At 46.1% G+C, this 21,027-nt stretch overlaps 1 non-coding gene across 1 annotated transcript; it reads right to left on the bottom strand.

The window, feature by feature from the left end:
- Positions 1 to 14,836: 14,836 nt before the first annotated feature.
- Positions 14,837 to 14,910, bottom strand: Trnat-ugu. Its single transcript has one exon. It is a non-coding gene; the product is annotated as a tRNA-Thr (tRNA).
- Between the last annotated feature and the right edge of the window lie 6,117 nt (positions 14,911 to 21,027).

The following is a 21,027-nucleotide window of genomic DNA, read 5'->3' as shown; positions in this document are numbered from 1 at the left end:
ACAATGAGGACACTACCATGCCTATTGATTTGTCTTTACCGACGGTTAGTCGTAAATTTTCCGTCCCAGAAGTAATACACCGAGAACATGCTGATGACACAACCGGAGACTTTCTTCCAGTTCAAGAAACAACCACGAACAGAAGGGAACCTGCTGATGATTGTAATTTGTCTGTTGGGCGCAGAGGCGATCAGACATTACCATCGTGGTCGCTAAAATCCGATACGTCATGGTCAGTTCGCAAGATGGGAAGACAGTCAAACATCGGGGAAGTATCCACCGCTGTTGGACGGTCTTCATTGACTACACGCAGTGAGTCTTCAATTTCCGAGATACACCGAGTGCACTCCGATAGCACAACTGGAGACGTAAGTTCTCCTCTGGTTCCGGTGCAACAGAGAGTCGAGAAGCGGTGCGAATCTACTGGTGTCGATTTGTCTCTCCGGCACAGAAGGGTTGAGGCACTGTCTTCATGGTCGTTAAAATTAAATTCGTCATGGTCCGAAACTGAGATGGAAATCAAAGAAGACAGCGGGGAAGGTGTAACTGTTCCCGAAGCGCCTGTGGCGACGACACGTAATGAGTCTTTAGTCCCCGAGATGTTACACCGACAGCAAGCAAGTTCCAGTTTTCTTAATCCGTCTACGTCCTCCAGTCTGTCTCTCGCTAAAGAGAGAGCCTCATCAGACGATGATCCGGAGCTACTGTAAGACAGTTGCGGGCCAGATTCTACACCCACAGAATCGCAAAGTCTCTTTTTCTCCCTTGCATCCAGTTCAGATAAAACAGTAGAATGACAAAAATCTCTTGTTGACGTACGTAATCTAGAGAATGATTCAAAAAGTATTTCTTCCATATTCCTCGATCTAGACAGTGCGGTAGCTAGTGCTGCTAAATTTCAAACGTCACGAGCAATCTCTACGTATCTGTATTATCCTCACAGGATATTTCACCTTATGTATCGTCAAGGAATAGTCTCCATTACTCCTCGAATGCATCTGAAGAGAGTACCGAATAAATTAAGTCAGAAATATTGAAGTATGTGGACAAATGGATTGCCAGTGCTGAAGCCGTGGATAGTTCGGAGCAATATAATAGCATATGCCTTAGCATTACTGCTGCTGCGGAGGAACTGCAAGAGGGACAAGAGTCAACTCTTCTTTTCAATCACGCTCGCACAAGACAAGGTGATATCCGTAAGTACATCCTCATTATCATTTTTCCCGCCGTAACACTTCAGTCGAGAGAACGTTCAGAGTGCTATTGCTCATGGTCTCCTATAACAACGATCAGAACAGTACCGTTGAGTTACATGGTTGAATCGATATACAGAAGATCGACAAAAATCGCTATGTTTATAATGCAGATGCAACGGCTAACGACAGAGACATTCCTTCAGAAAATGTCACACGTGTCGTCCCACGCTAAGACCACTATGCAATGTGAGTTGTGCATTGTCAGAAGAGATCACGTGTTCCGGCTTTCGTGCAGATACAGTACTACTACGGTGCGGGTAACAAGTGCAACGCGTTGTGTGAATGAAATGGCGCAGTAAATACAAAGCTTAAATATGCTGCCACGCGGGGAAGTGGGAAAAACGTCTCAACTCCCCACAGATAGGCTGTGAATTCTGGTAGTACATGAACCAAAGGCAATGTCCCGTCGAGTGGTAGTGAAATGCTGCAAAGAATTTGACCAGTGCCTTGCGGACGTGGGTGATGATGCTGTCGGGAAGAAAGGCCACAAAATCGAGTGCAGACGACAATGTCCAACCAACCTTTTCGGCAAGCTGAAAGACATCTGCAGAAAGAGGCTCTCCAATCCTGCGGACATACACACAGCGGCTCTCGAATCATTCCGTGACCAACGAGCAGATTTCTGTCCACATGGCCATGATCGGCCAGTAGGACGTTCCGACGGCTGTTTATACACATGGTGACTGTGTTCAAAATATCATGTACCTGTGTCACTTTGAAGTGTAGTGCAGCATTCAATAAAATGCCATAATAATTCAATAATGTGTACTGCTTTTTGAAGTCTCCTAGTAGTAACTGAATGTTGGCATAGGACGAAGAGACATATGGTCCCCCAGTGTTACAAATTTCGGAAAAAGCTGAATACCTTCCGTTTTATTTTTCAGAGAAATAAGTTTCTATGCGTCGGTGACCTCTAGTGTGCTTGATAATCACAATTTTTTTTTGTTTTTTCTTTTTTTTTTTGTGGCAAAAGTCGAACTTAACTATATCGTATAGTTCATCTCTAAGGATGAACAATCTAGAAAGTTTCCAATGAAAGCTCTGCCCCTTATGGCGTCACTAAGGGTGCCGCAGTTTTCCCTCACGATACGCAAAATCTATGAAATCATCTGTCACATTTCCCCCTAAGCCAGGAAGAACTCCCCAGATATCGTGAAAACCCTAGTCCATTTCTCCGCTTTCTTGTTGGTGCAGTTGATTCTGTGGCCCGAGGGAATCAAAATTTCTTCAAAGAGCTCGAAGCTTTCGTGGGTTAACATTCTTCTATACTTCGTTGGGCATAGTCCTAACTACTTTGCGGTATGAAATGTTAAGATTCAGAATTACGCCGTAGCGAAGTAGTTGTAGCTTCGAACTAGTGTCACTAGGGCGAAAAATGTATTTATCGGTATCCAGAGGAGGTAGGAAAAGATGAACCAAAATATTAAATTCGACAGCGTTCCAAGGTGTTTCCATCGTTTGTCACGTGAGGGTACGTCCAGTATTTCCAAAACCCATTTGGCTTAGTGCCACACTAACGCTTATTGTCGATGGTGCGATAGCATGAGGTTGCTGCTACTACTACTACTACTACTGCTGCTGCTGCTGCTGCTGCTGTTGCCTTGAGTCTAAAGACTGGTTTGAATAAGATCCCCAAGCCACTATATCTTCAGCAAGCCTCTTCATCTGCTAATAACTACTGCAACCAACATCCTTCTGAATCTACATACTGTATTCATGTCTTGCTCTCCCTCTACGATTTTTACCTAGTACTACATTGGTGATCCCTTGATTTCCCAGAAAGTGTCCTATCAACCGAATCTTCCTTTTACTCAAATTGAGCCACAAATTTCTTGTCCCCCCAATTCTTTTCAGTACCTCCTTATTAGTTACGTCGTCTATCTATCCAATCTTTAGCATTCTTCTGTAGCGCCACATTCCTAACTTTTATGCTGTTCATGTCTGAACTGTTTGTCGTCGACGTCCTACTTCGACACATGGCTACATTCCATACAAATACTTTAAGAAAAGACTTCCTGACACCTAAATCTATATTCGATGTTAATAAAATTCCCTTCTTCAGTATGGGGTATCAAGCGAAATTTGTGACTACACTAAGAATTTCGTCCTAGAGAAGACGCTGCACGTTATCTATGGAGTGTCATCGGCAGACCATTAACGGTCTAGCAGCAGCTGTCGGGATCTCCGTCTCACCTTCTCTGTATGCAGACGACTTCTGCATTTCATACTGCACCACCAGTACTAGTTTTGCTGAACGGCGCCTACAGGGAGCCATCCACAAGGCGGTCATGGACTCCAGCCCACGACTTCCAGCCCACGACTTCCAGTTTTCACCCGCAAAGTCGCGTGTCGTGGACTTATGTCGGCGTCGTACCGTTCATCCGGAACCAGCACTTTGCCTTAATGACGATTCACTCACTGCAGTGGAGACATATCGATTCCTAAGACTGCTTTCCGACGCTCGATTGACTAGGTTCCCTCATCGTCGACAACTTACGAAGAAGTGCCGGCAGCACCTCAATGCCCTCCGTTGCCTGAGCAACACCAATTGATGTGCGGATCGCTCTACGCTGCTGCAGCTCTACAGAGCCCTTGTCCAATTCCCAGTTGGCTATGGGAGTGTGGTGTATGGTTCTGCAGCTCCATCAGCGTTGCATTTACTCGACCCTGTACACGACTGCTGGGTCTGACTAGAGACAGAAGCTTTTAGGACGAGTCCGGTGACCAGCGTACTGGTGGAGGCTGGTGTCCCTCCCTTACAGATCGGACGTGCGCAACTGCTCACCAGTTATGCGGCACACATTCGTAGTTCCCCTGAGCATCCGAATTATCGTATCCTTTTCCCGCCCGCGGCAGGCCATCTCCCGAATCGGCGGCCCAGGTCGGGGCTAATGATTGCGCTTCGTGTGCGGTCCCTTCTCTCCGAGCCGGAGACCTTCCCTTTACCACCTCTACTTGCGGTCCGTTCACGTACGCCTCCATGGTGTACGCCTCGGCCCCAGGTCCGTCTGGACCTTTCACGTGGCCCTAAGGATTAAATTAACCCTGCGGCTCTCCGCTGTCACTTCCTTTCGATTCTTGACGTGTTCTGGGGCTCTGAAGTGGTTTACACCGACGGTTTGACGGCTGATGGTCGCGTTGGCTTTGCCTACGTGCACGGCAGCATTCCTTACCCTGTGGCTGCAGTGTATTCGCCGCAGAGCTGGTGGCCTTTTCTCGTGCACTTCGGTATCTCCGTTCATGCCCTGGGGAGTCTTTCCCTTTATGTACTGACTCCTTGAGCAGCCTGAAAACTATCGACCAGTGCTATCTTGTCATCCTTTGATGCGTCCATCCAGGAGTCCATCTATGCCTTGGAACGGTCCAGTCGTTCAGTGGTGTTCGTCTGGACCCTTGGTCAGTTCGGAATCCCAGGAAATGAAGTTGCTGACAGGCTACACGGAAACCACTTCTGGAGATGGCCATCTCCGCTACTAACCTGCGTTTGTTATTACGCCGCAAGGTTTCTCAGCTTTGTGAGACGGAATGGCAAAATCTCAGTACGCGCAACAAACTGCGAGCCATTAAGGGGACCACGATGAGGGCGTCTCACAGGGACTCTGTGTTTCTCTGCAGGCTCCGCATTGGCCATGCATGGGCGACCCACGGCTACCAGCTGTGTCATGAAGACCCACCTCAGTGCAGGTGCGGCGCCCGGTTGACAGTGGCCCATATTCTTCTGCTATGTCCTCCTTTGGTTGCCCTGAAACTTCATCTTCAGTTGCCGGACTCGTTATCATTCATTTTAGCAGACAACGCCTCATCGGGTGATTTGGTTTTACGTTTCATCCGTGAGGGTGGTTTTATCATTTTGCGTTTAGCGCCAGTCATTTGTCCCTCTGTGTCCTTCACCCTAGTGGTTTTAGGGTGAAGGTTTTAATGTGTTGCAGGGTGGCAGGCTTTTCCTTTTTATTTTAGTGGTCGGCCAGCCACTGTAATATGCTTCCTTGTTTTACTGTCTTCTGTTTCTTGAATCGCTGCTGTTCACTTGCCTTTTTAGTGTATGTTGCCTTTGCTTCGTTCTTGTGGTCTTCCCTTTCTTTCCGTTTTGTGTTATGTCTCGTCTATTTAATTCTCACACTCGTGGCATTGCTTTATTAGGAAGAAGGGACCGATGACCTCGTAGTTCGGTCCCTTTCCCCTTCTTTTAAACCAACTAACCGATCACCGGCAGGTGTAGAAGTAACTTCCGGTGTGCCCGAGGGAAGAGACATTCGCTGTTCATCATACTTATTAATAATTCTGCTGACAATATTAATAGTAACCACAGCCTATTCGCAGATGATGCGGTTATCTACTGTGAAGTATTGTCTGGAGAAACAAAACAGACTAAACCCCGTCGAACAGGCCTTGGAAGGCCCAACGGTACCTATCGGCCGCCGTGTCATCCTCGGCCCACGGCATCACTGGATGCGAACATGGAGGGGCATGTGGTCAGCACGCTGCTCTCCCGGCCGTATGTCAGTTTACGAGACCGGAGCAGCTACTTCTCAATCAAGTCCGTCCTCAATCAGGTAACTCCTCAGTAAGCCTCACAAAGGCTGAATAAACCCCGCTTGCCAACAGCGCTTGGCAGACCGGATGGTCACCCATGCTAGTGCTAGTCCATTCCGAAAGCGCTTAACTTCGGTGATCTGACGGGAAACTTCTGCATAGATTCTCAACATGCTTTAAAAGTTCAGAAATGTATGATTGTGCACTTCACACAGGAAAAAATGTGCCCTATGACTGCCAAATAAATGAGTAAATAGGAATAAGATTTTCACTCTGCAGCGGAGTGTGCGCTGGTATGAAACTTCCTGGCAGATTAAAACTATGTGCCGGATCGAGACTCGAACTCGGGACCTTTGCCTTTCGCGGGCAAGTGTTCTACCGACTGAGCTACCCAAGCACGACAAACTGGTACGTCTAATTCTAGAATGTTACTTAAGTGTGTGGGACCCGTACCAAATAGGACTAAGAGGAGATGCTGAACGTCCAGTGCTTGACAGCTGGTTCGGAACAGCCGACAGCTGCTTCGTACCACCCGACCAATGACAGTGAAAGGCTGATGAAGGTGGAAATGATATGCGAAAGCCTGCCGGTGGTCGCAATCGAGCCACAAGAGGATGGATACGTAGCCCTAGTGGCGAAAGGCAGATCGTCGGAAACCTTGCAGCCGCTACCGGTACGTACACACTCCGCTAGTTACCAAACGGTGTGTGGCGGAAGGCACTATTCGCGCCCGTCATATTTACCTCTCTCTGTTCCACTCGCGGATCGCGCGAGGGAAAAACGACTGTCGGAACGCCTCAGTACAAGCACTAATTTCCCTTATCTTTGACTGGTAATCATAGCGCGATATGAAAGTTGGTGGTAATATATGCTCTACATCCTTGGCGAAGATCGGATTTTGGAATTCAGTGAGCAGCCCCTTCCGTTTAGCGCTTCGTCTATCTGCAAGTGTATCCCACTTCAAATTTTCTATGAGATTTGTAACGCTCTCGCGATGACTAAATGTACCAGTCTCGAATCCAGCCACTCTTGTGACCTTCTCAATCCCTTGAATCAGACCAAACTGTTAAGGGTCCCATACAGACGAACAATAAGATTGGACGAACTGAAGTATGGTAAGCAATTTCCTTTGTTGAAGGACTGCATCACTTCAGGATTCTACCAATAAACCGCAATCTAGAGTTCGCCTTGCAAGTTACTTGTGTAATCTGATCGTTCCATTTGACATCATTTCGAATAGTCACACCCAGATACTTGACGGATGTTACCGCTTCCAAAGACTGGGCATTTATTTTTTACTCGTACATTAATGGGAATTTTTGCTTTGTTATACGCAGGTCACACTTATTAATATTGAGAGATAGCTGCCAGTCATTACCCTACGCATTTACTTTCTGCAAATCCTCACTGATTTGTTCACGACTTTCATGTGATACTACTTTCCTGTAGATTACAGCATCATCGGTAAACAGTCTAATGCCCCTGTCAATACCATCAACCAGATCGTTTATGTAAATCGTAAAAAGCAGCGGACCTATTAACCGTAACATCGTGTGTGTCCCAGGGCAGCCTGTTTCTGTTGAGTCCCGATTGACAAGTTACGGCTCTCTCTCTGTCAGAAAACTTTCTATCCAGTGTCATCGGATAGACCGTAAGCGCTCACTTTTTGGAGCAAGCGACAGTGCGGAACTGAGTCGGATGCCTTTCGAAAGTCGAGAAATATGGCACCAACCTGGGAGCCGGTATCTAGAGTCTTTTATACAGCATGCACAAAGAGGTCCAGATGTCTCGCTTGACCGCTGTTTCCTAAAACCGTGCTGGTTTCTGCAGATGAGCTTCTCTAAGTCTAGAAAGGTCTTCATGTCTGAACACAAAATATGTTCCAGGATTCTACAACAAATCGACGTCAGTGAAATTGGCCGGTAATTATGTGCATCCGATTTTCTACCATTTTTATAGATTGCTGTGACCTGAGCTTTCTTCTAGTCCTGTGGAACTATCCGCCGTTCCGATGATCTGATAGATGATGGACAAGAATGATGCTATATTTGTAGCACAGTAAACAAAAAATCTTACGGTGATACCGTCTGGGCCAGATCCTTCCTAGCATCTAAGGATGTTAACTGTTTTACAATTCCAGGTGCAGTAAACACTGTCAGCAATCCTTGCGTTTGTTCGATAATTGAAATGGGGAATGGTGCTGCTGTCCTCTACTGTAAACGAGTTTTTGAAGGCAAGGTTTAAAATTTCGGTCTTCTGTTTATCATACGTTACATTACCCGTACTGTCAGCAAGAGAAGGTACTGAATTATTGGTAGCATACATAAATTTTACGTACGACCAAAATTTTTTGGGATTTATTTTTAGAATCTGCAGATAAAATATTGCTTGCAAATTCGTTAAAAGAATCTCTCATTGACCTTTTGACAGCTGCTTTCATTTCACATAACTTGTCTGCGGGGCAGCGACTACGTTTAAAACGACTGTGCAAAATTTTCTGCTTTCTCAGCAAGTTCATAACGTGTTTCTTGAACCAAGGTGGATCCTTTCCCTCCCTTATATTTTTGCTAGGCACATATTTCTGTAGCACGTGGTGGACAATACCTTTAAATTCCGACCAAAGATGCTCAATATCATTGTCACCCGGTGAATGCTTGGAGCTGACTATGAAGATATTCATTAATGAAACTTTTATTTGCTTTCCCAAACATGAAAACTCTACCTGTTTCTTTGGTTTTGCTGCAACTTCCACTGACATAAAACCACAACGAAATTATGGTCGCTAATACCTTCTTCTAGATTAACTTCCTCATAAAGACCAGGTCTGTTTGTCGCCAAGATACCTAATATGTTCCCATCTCGAGTTGGTTTTCTAACCAATTGCTCAAGGTTGTATGTTGAGAGCGCTCCTAGAATTTCACACGAGTCTTTGCCTCTGCCACTTGGGATAAATGTGTAATTTTCCCAATCAATGGACACCAGATTAAAGTCCCCACCTATAACTAATGCACGCTTTGGATATTTATTTCCTATGTACTCAAGACTTTCCCTGAAACGTTCTGCGACGTTCGTTGCTGATGCTGGTGGTCTTTAAAAACATCCTAATACGATGGTCACTCCTTGTCTGATTGACAGCTTAATCTAGACTGTTTCACAGTCCAAGTATCGATCTCAACTGCGTTTAAACAGCTTTTAACTCCAATGAACACACAACCTCCCATATCATCACTCCTATTCTTCCTAAACATTGTCCAATCAGAGTTCAAAATTTCACTGCTATTTATGTCTGGTTTCAACCAGCTTTCGGTACCTAATATATTGGCATTACTACTGTTTATTTCTATTTCGGAGAGTAACTCGGGGATCTTGCTGCAGACACGTCGACAATTTACTAACATGAGATGTAGCATGTTTAAATCCTTTGGAATGACCTGTTTAGGCAAACTAACAATTTTTATAGTTGGCGTACCCACATCAGTGTCATGAACAGGCCAACGGTTGTTTCCTGTGGTGAAATCTGAAAAGCCTCCATGTGCACGCCACAAGTACTGTGCTACCCATGTAGCTGCTTCCTGTGTGTAGTGCACCCCTGATCTATCGAGGGGCGTGCTACAACCTTGCTTCCCTCCCCCCCCCCCGCCCCACCCCCCCGCATTGCGTAGGTCGAGGAATCTACAACCATTTTCGTAACAGTCGACGTAGCCTCTGGTTTAGATTCTCCACTCTACTCCACACCAGAATACCCCAGTCCACCCTGGGTATGATGCTGCAGACCGTCAGCTTGGCTTCCACTCCTCGATAGATTGAGGCCGCCTTCGCCAATTTAGCCAGCCGTCGAAAGGACCCAAGGATTTTCTCCGAACCCCGATGACTGGCATCGTTGGTGCCGACATGTGCAACAATCTGCACCAGAATAAGTTCGCAGCTATTGAATCAAACTGGCTTGTATCTTTGGAAGTCTGTTAAATGCGCCTCACTTCACTCACGGCACCGTCGAGAAACAGACACCACAGAAAGTTAATGAACGTCATTGGTATGGCCTAGGCGTCATAGTCTGGGCAGGCATTATACACAATGCTGAATACTGCTGCATAGGCTCTTTCAGCGCGGTATCGTTACAGCACAGTGGTAGGGAGATAATTCTGGACCAGTTCCGTCTATCTCGACTTACTGTTTATGGACGACAATGTCCACCCATGAAGGACTTCAGAGAGGTCTGTCAAGCTGGAAAGTTAAGATATAGAATGTATGGAATGGCCTGTGTACTCACCGGTCCTTAACCCTATAGAGCATGCCTGGAATCCTCTTGGAATACGTGTTCCTCGAAGAACTTCCCCTTTCCCGAACCGTGCAAGGACTGAACACCGCATTGAGAGAGGGGAGGGACAATATCCCCCAAGGAGTCAACATTTGGTAGCCAGCATGAGTAACAGGTGCAAAAGGCGCAATAGTGCCCGAGGAGGGCATATTCCTTCATATCGTCCTTTATGTTGTCAGTCTGACCTGTGTCAAACATGAACGTCATTTGCGTACGACGGCAATTGCGACTTCGAACGCAGAGTGTTAGCTGGAGACAGTCATATGGGGCATTCTATTTTGGTGATTATTAGAAAATTAATTACCCGAGATCCACAGGGTGTGTCGAGAATACCACATTCCAGGCATTACTTTCACCAATGGAAAACGCAATGGCCGACGGCCTTCATTTAACGACCGAGAGCAGCGGTGTTTGCGTAGAGTTGTCAGTGCTGACAAACAAACAACACTGCTAGAAATAAACGCAGAAATCAATACGGCAAGCACGAAAAACGCATTCATCTGGATAGTGCGGCGGCCGTTTGGGTTAATGGGCTATGGCAGCAGAAGACCGACGCGAGTGCCTTTGCTAACAGCACGAGATCGCCTGCAGCGCCTCTCCTGGACCCTAGACGATTGGACAACTATGACCTGGGTAGATGAATCCCGATTTCAGTTTGTAAGAGCTGATAGCAGGGTTCGAGTGCGGCACAGAGCCCACGAAGTCCTGGACCCAGGTTGACAACAAAGCACCGTGCAAGTTGGTGGTGACTCCATAATGTCGTGGTCTGTTTTTACATAGAATGGACAGGGTCCATTGGTCCAATTGAACCAATCATTGACTGGAAAAAGCTATGTTGGGCTACTTGGAGACCATTTGCAGCCATTCATGGACTCTACATTCCCAAATAACGATGTCATGCAACCAGGCCACTGTTGATAGTAATGGGTTTGAGGAACTTTCTGGACAGTGTGAGTGAGTGATTTGGCCACCCAGATAGTCCGACATGAATTCCATCGAACATAATCGAAAGGTCAGTTTGTGTACAAAATCTTGCACTGGCAACAATTTCGCAATTATGGGTGGCCATAGAGGCAGAATGGTTCAATATTTTTGCAGGGAACTTCAAAACGACTGTTGTCCATGCCACGTCGAGTTACTGCATTAAGCTAGGCAAAGAGGGATAATCCATGACCTTTTATAAAGTCTGTGCGAAGGGCGTGAACAGTGTCAGATGCTGAGAGGTCGCTGTTAAGAACACAGATGCTGCATACATGTGTTAGACAGCGATAGCAGCTCCTGACAGTTTGAATGGGGGTGTCATTGTGGGTCTACATACGGCTAGGTGGTCGAATAGTGTATTATCCAGATTTGTGGGGCATTGGGGTGCGATGGTGGCTCGATGACGGACTGCATGGGAACGTGATGGCAGGCATACTCGTCCAGGTTCCAGTTGACCATGTCTGACGACCCCGAGGGTGATGGTCGTATTGTGAACCAAGCACGCTGCAACCCCTTCACATCTGCATTGCCGTTCGAGAATAAGTAATGCGTTCTTTGCAACATTGTGTAATCCTGCATCATTGGTCAGACTAGCAAAAGCTGGACTAGGGAATTAAAATTCCACACATAGGCTGCCATTAACAGTACATCAAAAACGATTGCCTTTGGAGTGGTGCCGCTACCAGGGAACATGGAACGCTGACAAATGGCGATGATTTGTGTTCAGTGATGAATCGTGGTTCTCCACAATCTTGGATGACTCACCGGTGTGGCGGTGACACAGGGAGAGGTCCCATTCATCCATTTTTTGTTTTTTTTTTTTGTTTTTCTTGTTTTTGAGAGACACAGCTGTGATACTCCTGTACTCCTATTAGAGAATCATCAAGTATGATTTCAGATCACGGATGATACGCCTGAGGGAACTCTGACACTTTGGTGCCATTTTTAAAGAGGGGTACTCGTTCATACATCGCATGACTATGAACTGTCTGCATGTTGTTGAACTCCTGGGAGCAGCAACATCTCCAGATCAGTCCCCAATAGAAGCTATGTGCGACTGGCGCAAATGTCAGCCCCATCTGTCTGTATCCAGTATATCATAGACTAGTTGAAACAGTTGTGGGCCTACATGCATCAGGAAAGGATAGAATGGGCTCCACACCCTATCCAACTGAATTAGTACATGCATCCTGGAGAGAGGGGTGTAAAGTCATATTAAGTGGTTTCACTCTGCCAAGCACTGTTAATTTGGCAGGATACTGTAATAACTAAAATATCGTACGCCCCCTCAACTCGTAAAGGTGCCCTTGGCCTTGCGGATGCTTAACTCTTTCGTCTGGCAATGTAAGCTTACCAGACAAAAAATTAGTCACCCCTAGAGAAAACACTACAAGCGTCATTTAGTACATTGTAATTCCACCTCTGGACTCAATGATCACCTGGGATTTGTTAGTGAGGGAGTCCGCAAGGTTGTGCAGGTACATCGCATCCAGGTTAAGCTACTCGCTGCCTACAAGCTATCGATCAGCGCTACCCTCGCCATCCTCTGGTAGCGTCCATCCAGGAGTCCATCTATGCCCTGGAACGGTCCCACCGTTCAGTGGTGTTTGTGTAGTCCCCGGGACACTTCGGAATCCCCGGCAACGAACTTGCCAACTGGCTGGCCAAACAGACGGCGCGGAAATCGCTTCTGTAGACGGGCATCTCCAAAGGTGACATGCGTTCTGTCTTACGCCGCAACGTTCTCCTGGCTTTGGTAGATGGAATGTCATAACAGTACGCACAACAAACTGCTTGTCATTAAGGAGACGACGAATGTGTGGAAGTCTTCCATACAGTCTTCTAGCAGGGAATCAGTTGTCCTCTGCCGGCTCCGCATTGGCCATACATGGCTAACACATGGTTACCTACTGCATCGCGAGGACCCAACTCTGTGTTGCTGTGGCTCCCAGATGACAGTCGTCCACCTCTTGCTGGACTACCCACTTTTAGCCGCTCTGCAGCGGACTTATAACGTTCCCTGCACACTGCCTTCGGTGTTGGGCGATAATGCCTCAACGAGGGACCGATGACCTCGTAGTTTGGTCCCTTCCCCCCTATTTTAATCCAACCAACCAAGCCACTCGCTGAGGATTTGTTCGCATAATTCCACCAAATTGCGGAGATGCTGATGTAAGCCTTATATGCTGTCCAACACATCGCACAGTTTTTCTGTAAGGTTAAAGTCAGTTGATTTTGCAGGCAAATCGAGATATTAGGCTAGGGGATTAAGAAAACCAGTAACATATTCCTCCAGCCCAATTAACACTGCTGTTGTCATTATGTGCCTGTGTGAGGAACGGCCTCTTGCGAGGTGGTATACTCCAAATGTTCGTGTCGCGATATTCTCTCGCTAACACATTGGAATGGTCCTTTATTCACTGCCTGCAGCAATTCCCAATCGTGCTTGGAAGCGATTTTGGTTCACATACCGTGAAACACGTCTCTGGTCTCTGTCAGAATCTTGCCCCGACTACAATTATGGCGACGTGTTTCGTGGACATGTTAAACTGTCCGCTGTGAAACAACAACAAATTCTGGAACATTACATACCGTATAGCCATGAGCACGGACAAAAACGATTGCCCCGTGTCCTAAAAATGTACCCTTGTTTACGTACAATATCCTCTTGAAACCCAAATGCCTCACTGGGGACTATTGCCTTTTGCTCACGTAGTCAGTGCGTGTGCAGTTGAGGATGACTCGATCGCTGCGCCATCTGTGAAAACTAAGAAGTTATCTGTGCGTACACACAATGGTGGCTTATATTTTGTCCGGTAGACTTGTATATGACACACACTTCGAAGTTGTGTCGATACTCTCTCAACGATTGCGAACTTTAACGCACGAGATCATTGTACCGTTATACCTCCCCTTCCTTTCAGAAATAATATTAAATCTTACGTACCACGTCAAGATCCGCCAGATGGAAACGAAACAGTCCAAACTAGGAGCAACAAAATATTTTTACAGAATACTTTTGGTGGTATGTGTAAATGTCGTTACGACAGAGTATTATGTAAGTGGAGGTCTTCAACGGAGTGCCCTGAAAATAGTCTCATAAAAGAAATGTTACGGCTGCAGTGCATCACGAAGAGCTCGAATGGCTAAGGCCGAATAAAAATGGCTTTTAACCACGGAGAGGCCTATTTTATCACACACTGCGAACGTTTATCTGTAACGCCCTGCATTTGTGTACGATACATGTTTGACGGTTAACAAGTGTAAAGCACAAGTTGCTGAAGAAACAGTACCTTGTGGTACATAAATAGGCCTACAAAATTTATAAATTCGGAATTATTTGATAAAGTAAAATATTTGCCTGACATTGTTTTAATATATACAGTTCTTGGGGATCTCTGCTTGTTAATCCCTTGTAGCTAAGGTGAAATAAATTGGCAGAATCAATTCACTGCATTTCGAACGTCTGCAACCAAACAATGTTCTTGCGCAATAATAGTCATAATACTGTTGTGGAACAATCTGGCAGCATTTTGTTTTGTAGTGCAGTTCAGCTAACACTAAGTGGCATATCCTCTGACAACTGTGACAGGATGTGGCAGTCTATTATTCGCCACGACGACAGTCGTCTTTCTGCAGGCTTGATATGTTGTTAAACTTATTTAAAAAGTAAATGATAATTAATTGAAACCCGCAGCTGCCGACAGATGGTGTTAATATACCTCGATGGGGACAGCTGAAAAATGCGTGCCCCGACCGGGACTCGAACCCGAGACCTCCTGCTTACATGGCAGACGCTCTAGCCATCTGAGCCACCGAGGCCACAGATGAACAGCACGACTGCAGGGACTTATCCCTTGCACGCTTCCCGTGAGACTGACATTCCCAACTGTCCACAATCTACGTACCGAATATTCCTATCCACAATCTGCGTACCTAATATTACTAATAGATATTTGCCCATCCACTCATTACTCGCTCACACTAAGGTGACGATTTTCACGGGAAGCGTGCAAGCAGGAGGTCCCTTCTTTTACCCTTCTTATACAGAGGAGTCATCTGAGCTTTTTCCAGGCACTTGGGACATTGTGCTGGGCGAGAGATTAGCGATAAATGTAAGCTAAGTAAGAGGTCAAAGCCGTAGAGTACTCTTTGAGAAACCGAACTGGAATTCCATCCGGACCTGGTGACTTACTTGTTTTCAACTTCTTCAGTTGTTTCTCTACGCCAGGGATGCTTATGACTGTCGTCGATACGGGAGTCTGTTCGATGGTCGAAAGACGGTATCTCTGTACGATTATACTGGGTGAATGATTTCTTGAACATGAAATTTACAATTTCGGCTTGCTATCTTCAACTGCCCCACCAGCGTGGTCAACACGTGACGGGATGGAAGCCGTAGACCACTCAGCGATTTTGCATACATGAGACCAATTTTCTCGGGTTCTCTGGAATTTTTTTTTGCTAAGGTGTGACATGGTAGAAGCTGTATGTTTCGCGCATAGATCTTTCCATAGACTCATAAATCTCTTCTAACCTCTGGTTGTCACCATTTGTGCATTCTCTTTTGAGCCGAGTGTGCAACAGCCTCTGCTTCCTCAGCATTTTCCGAATCTCTTTATTAGACAATGGTGGGTCTTTCCCGTCCATAGTCCACTTTTTAGGCGCATAATTCTCCAGACTACGATTTATAATTTGCTTAAACTTTGCCCATAATTCCTCAACGTCCATGTTACTGGAATTAAGTGATGTAACTTCACTGTCTGAGAGGATAATAACGGCTTATCTGCCCTTTTAGTAGAAAGCCTGATTTATTAACTTTCGTAACCGTAGTTGCTGTGGTGACATCGTGATCGCCAATCCCCGTTTCTAGACTAGTGTTTTCGATAAGGTCCGGCCTATTTGTAGCTACAAGGTCTAAGATATTTCCATTGTTTGTGGGCTACCAAACTAGTTGCTCAAGACAAGTTTCCAGAAAACTTGTTCAAAATTACTTCACATGACTGCCTGCCTGTACCCCCTGAAATAAATCCATAGTCATGCCAATCTATACTCGGTAGGTTAAATTGCCTCCAACTAGTAATGCATGATCTGGGTATTTACGCGCTGCTGACCATAGACATTCTTTAAAAGACTCTAGAACTGTCACAGCAGAATCAGGTGGCCTGTAAAAACACTCAACTATTAACTTGGTTTCAACTAGACCAATTATATGCGACCATATAACTTCAGTCACTCTGTTTCGACCACAAGAGAGACAATATTTTTGTCAACTGCAATGAACGCTCCTCTTCTTATGACCTGTAACTTCCGATGTACGTTCCACGACCCGCTAAATATCTAATAACTTCCCACTTCCGGTTTCAGCCAGCTGTCGGTCCCGAGAATAATTTGGAGTGAGAAATTTCCTAGAGGACAGTAAGTTTGGGAACTTTAAGAATACTTCTACAGTTTACTGATAAAATTTTGACAGTCGAAGTTTCTTTATTCTGTATGCTGTCTGACTTACCTTGCTGCGTGTTAACTGGCGAGTGTTAATCAGAATACCTCAAACTATCGCCTAGTCTAAAAACCCTCCTGTGCACTCAACAAGTACTCTGCTACCCGAGTAGCTGCTTCCTTTGTGTAGTACCCTCCTGACCTGTCAAGGAGAGTCCTAAAAATCCTCACCCGATAGCGCAGGTCCAGTAATCTGCACTCAAGACCGTTACAGACGATGAAGCCTTCGGCTGAGACACTCCACTCGGCAGGACCCCGTTCAACTCTGGGAACAATGCTGCAAATTGCGAGCTCTGGTTGCAGCCCACGCGTGAGGCCAGAAGCCTTCACCACTTCCGCCAGTCACCACAAATGTACTAAACCACCCAGAGAAGTAAACCAGAACGTAATACGGTTTTCTCCTTTTACGTCTCTATCCTACAATTGCAGGGTGCTGGCTTTCCTGTAACCTCGATTAATTTGTTTTTTAGATAAACAAAATCTTAATGAATCCACTACTAAATCAAGATTCTTGTATAATTAAATTGTATACTTCCTTAGACAACGAGTTCCGATGACAGCAGGGACTATGCACACATCTCTGGCTAGGCAAAATACTTCTGTTAATAATCTAGTAATTCTGTATCATATGTAGCTCTTTCTAAAACCCGCCAGGATAGCCGAGGGCACTAGCGCGCTGCTTACTGGACTCGGGTAGGCGCGCTGGCTCCGGATCGAATCCGCCTGGCGGATTAACAACGATGGGCGGTGTGCCGGCCAGCCTGGATGTGGTTTTTAGGCGGTTTTCCATCTGCCTTTGCGAATGCGGGCTGGTTCTCCTTATTCCGCCTCAGTTACACTATGTCGGCGATTGCTGCGCAACCAAGTTCTCCACGTACGCGTACACCACCATTACTCTACCACGCAAACATGTGGGTTACACTCGTCTGGTGTGAGACGTTCCCTGGGGGTCTACCGGAGGCCGAACTGCGCAATAACCCAGGGTTCGGTGTGTGGGCGGCGGAGGGGTAAAGTGGACTGCGGCAGTCGTCGTGTGGTTGTGGACCACTGCGGCTGCGGCGGGCATGGAGCCTCTCCGTCGTTTCTAGGTCCCTGGTTAACATACAATACTATGTAAAGCTAAATGAAATTTTAAGATATTCTAGTGTATGTCAGCCACCAACGTTTTTTTTTTATTATATTTCAGCAACGTAGTTTTTGTTTCAAAAATCGCGTACAGCCGCAGTCTCTACATTGTTGTGCTCTGACTTGCTGGATACGGGGGCGGCGGGTTTGTTGTACAGTTAGACGTGTTTCCCAGGCCTCCCCCCTCCCCCCATTTTAACTCTTCGTCATTTTCTTTGTCTTGGTGTTCGTTTTTTCCCCCATGTGTATTCATCTCGCCTTGTCTCTTAAGCTGGCGATTTTTGTATGTTGCAGAGTGGCTGGCTCATGCTTTTTTATTCTTGTGATCAGCCAGCTCAGGCCATCTATGTGATTTTAGTACCTTCATCTACTTTTCCTTTTAGTGCACGTTTTCTCGCTTCTTTCATTTTCCCTTTCGGTGTGGCTCCCCGTTAGTTCTACGCCCTTTTACTTTCCCCAACTTTTTAAATTGTTTTACCTTGAGACTTGTTTGTTTCCGGAAAAAGGGACTGATGATCTTGTAGTTTGGTCCCCTTATATCCCAAACAAACCAACCAACCTTCTCACTGAACTAATTCATGACGGCAATTAAGACTTTGCCTTTAGTTTATGACCCTTCACAAGCCCCATGACCAATGCGGGCTGACCGGTGTGCTCTGAAACACTTAAGCCAGCACCAGTATTGTACTCTGTCGTCTTATTTCCACAAATCACCGCCTGTCCTGCTTTACAGAGCGAGGAAGCCTCAGAGGTTAAGGTGCCTCTTACGTGAGGAAGACAATTACACCAGTTTTAATAAATTGTCTCTTATTGATGTATTCACGATAGTTAGGAAGTACTGTAGTCCGTAGCCGGCCATGAGTCGGAAAGCATTTCCCACGCTGGCTAGCTAGGTGACGAAGCGACTATATGTCGCGCGTAGTTGGGTGGGGCTCGGCGCTGGACCGTGGCAACAAGCGTCAGCCTGGGAAATATACATGGCGGAAAGTACCGCCATCTTGGCGCCAAAGTCACCGATTTTATTTATATTTAATAATTAGTCATTTGTGACATGAATACTAGGGGAGCCTCTGGATGTTTAAAACTATTTATCATAATTTTGCTTCGTTAAAATTCACACCCCTTCATTAACAAATGCATATCTTAGTAAGTACGAACGTGATCGGAAATCCACGAACTGTGACGAAACTAGCCGGCCTGGGTGGCCGAGCGGTTCTAGGCTCTATAATATGGAACCGCGCGACCGCTACTGTCGCAGGTTCGAATCCTGCCTCGGGCATGGATGTGTGTCATGTCCTTAGGTTAGTTAGGTTTAAGTAGTTCTAAGTTCTAGGTGACTGATGATCCGAGAAGTTAAGTCGCACAGTGCTCAGAGCCACGCCATTTGTGACGAAACTAGTAAGAGATACGGGCTGCGCGCCAAAGTCGGTAATCGGCGTTATGAGCTCTTCCTGTCTTGTTCGATGGTAGCCATGCTCTCGGTTACGAGTAGTTTGTGACATGAGTGTTTCATTATTGATTTAATAGGAATAAAAGTGATATTACGGCATTCAGAACGTTAATTTCGTCTAAATAGATACCCCAAAGTTGATCGACAGCAATTTCAGATAATCAGCTTCCACCGACCGAGGCATACAATGTTCCAATGAAGAATCTGCACGGGACGACATTTACGAGAGCTGCACCGTGCACAGGGTGCCACCAAGACGGATCAAGGAAGGGCCGACTTACACTCGCAAATTCCGGGGGGAAATGCTGACCAGTTATACTGTACGTCACATACACCACCCTCTACGGACTCGCGGCTGAGTAATAACAGTATCAGTTTAGAAGCGAGGGGATCATGCAAGGTCCACGTCTTGTGATGAGAGGTGGACGTCAAACAGGTTGTCGCCCACTCGTGGTTTCTCAGTCCTTCAACCTCTTCCATCAAATGCTCACGACATAGCTCGCGAACAGCAGACCAGCTTCGCCATTTTCCAGATACTGTTTCTCAGATGCGGGACAATAACAATCTACCCTTTGTCAAAGTAGCTCGCATCAGTGAATTTACCTGTTTGCGGCCCACATATTCACTAGAATTATTCCCCATCTGTCCCTGCGCTGCTTCCTCTTTTTCTTTGTAGCGTCACGTGACAGCAACGTCACCAGGCGGCATTCAGTCTTAGGGTGGGCAGTGGCCATAAATAATGTTGTAGCTCAGCTGTATATGTATCTACTGGGCAGTCAGAAACAGTATGAAAGTACTATCAGGGTGTTGCAGAGTGGGTTGTGCTGAGAAATAATTGAGAAAAAAAACGGATACACTGCGCCATATCCGAGTTAGGCAGACAGGCCGTTGCGTGTGTTAAGTTCATGCGGTCAACAAACTACTTCGTCGTTTGATTTCCGAAAACTGAAGAGTGATACAAAAATTGGAAATGTAACAGTAGTAAGGATCGAACTCGAGCCCAAGGCTGAACAGTTAGTGCGCTATAAACTACGCCAGGCCCCTTCACCAACCTGGTCGTAGGAGCTGGCTTACGCCTCAGCAGTGAGCAACTGACCGGCTAACAGTGAGTAATGGAACGGTGAGTGAGAGGCTGAGCGGGAGCGTGAATCTGAACAAGGCAGCCCAACATGAGAAACTGTTCTCAATGAGTCTAAGAGTATACAGGGTGATTCAAAAAGAATACCACAACTTTAGGAATTTAAAACTCTGCAACGACAAAAGGCAGAGCTAAGCACTATCTGTCGGCGAATTAAGGGAGCTATAAAGTTTCATTTAGTTGTACATTTGTTCGCTTGAGGCGCTGTTGACTAGGCGTCAGCGTCAGTTGATGCTAAGATGGCGACCGCTCAACAGAAAGCTTTTTGTGTTGTTGAGTACGGCAGAAGTGAATCGACGACAGTTGTTCAGCGTGCATTTGGAACGAAGTATGGTGTTAAACCTCCTGATAGGTGGTGTATTAAACGTTGGTATAAACAGTTTACAGAGAATGGGTATTTGTGCAAAGGGAAAAGTTCTGGACGGCCGAGAACGAGTGATGAAAATGTAGCACGCATCCAGCAAGCATTTGTTCGCAGCCCAGGAAAATCGACTTGCAGAGCTAGCAGAGAGCTGCAAATTCCACAATCAACTGTATGGAGAGTCCTACGAAAAAGGTTAGTTATGAAACCTTATCCCGAGGCGATGGATCGGCCGCCAGGCAGCCCGTGACAGAGCACTTCATCACTGGCCTCCAAGAAGCCCTGATCTTACCCCCTGCGATTTTTTCTTATGGGGGTATGTTAAGGATATGGTGTTTCGGCCACCTCTCCCAGTCACCGAGAAAT

Source organism: Schistocerca americana, chromosome 6 (assembly GCF_021461395.2).
Source record: "Schistocerca americana isolate TAMUIC-IGC-003095 chromosome 6, iqSchAmer2.1, whole genome shotgun sequence".
NCBI classification, from domain to species: Eukaryota; Metazoa; Arthropoda; class Insecta; order Orthoptera; family Acrididae; genus Schistocerca; species Schistocerca americana.
The sequence above is the reverse complement of the archived record's forward strand: the minus strand, read 5'-3'. Positions and strand labels throughout refer to the sequence as shown.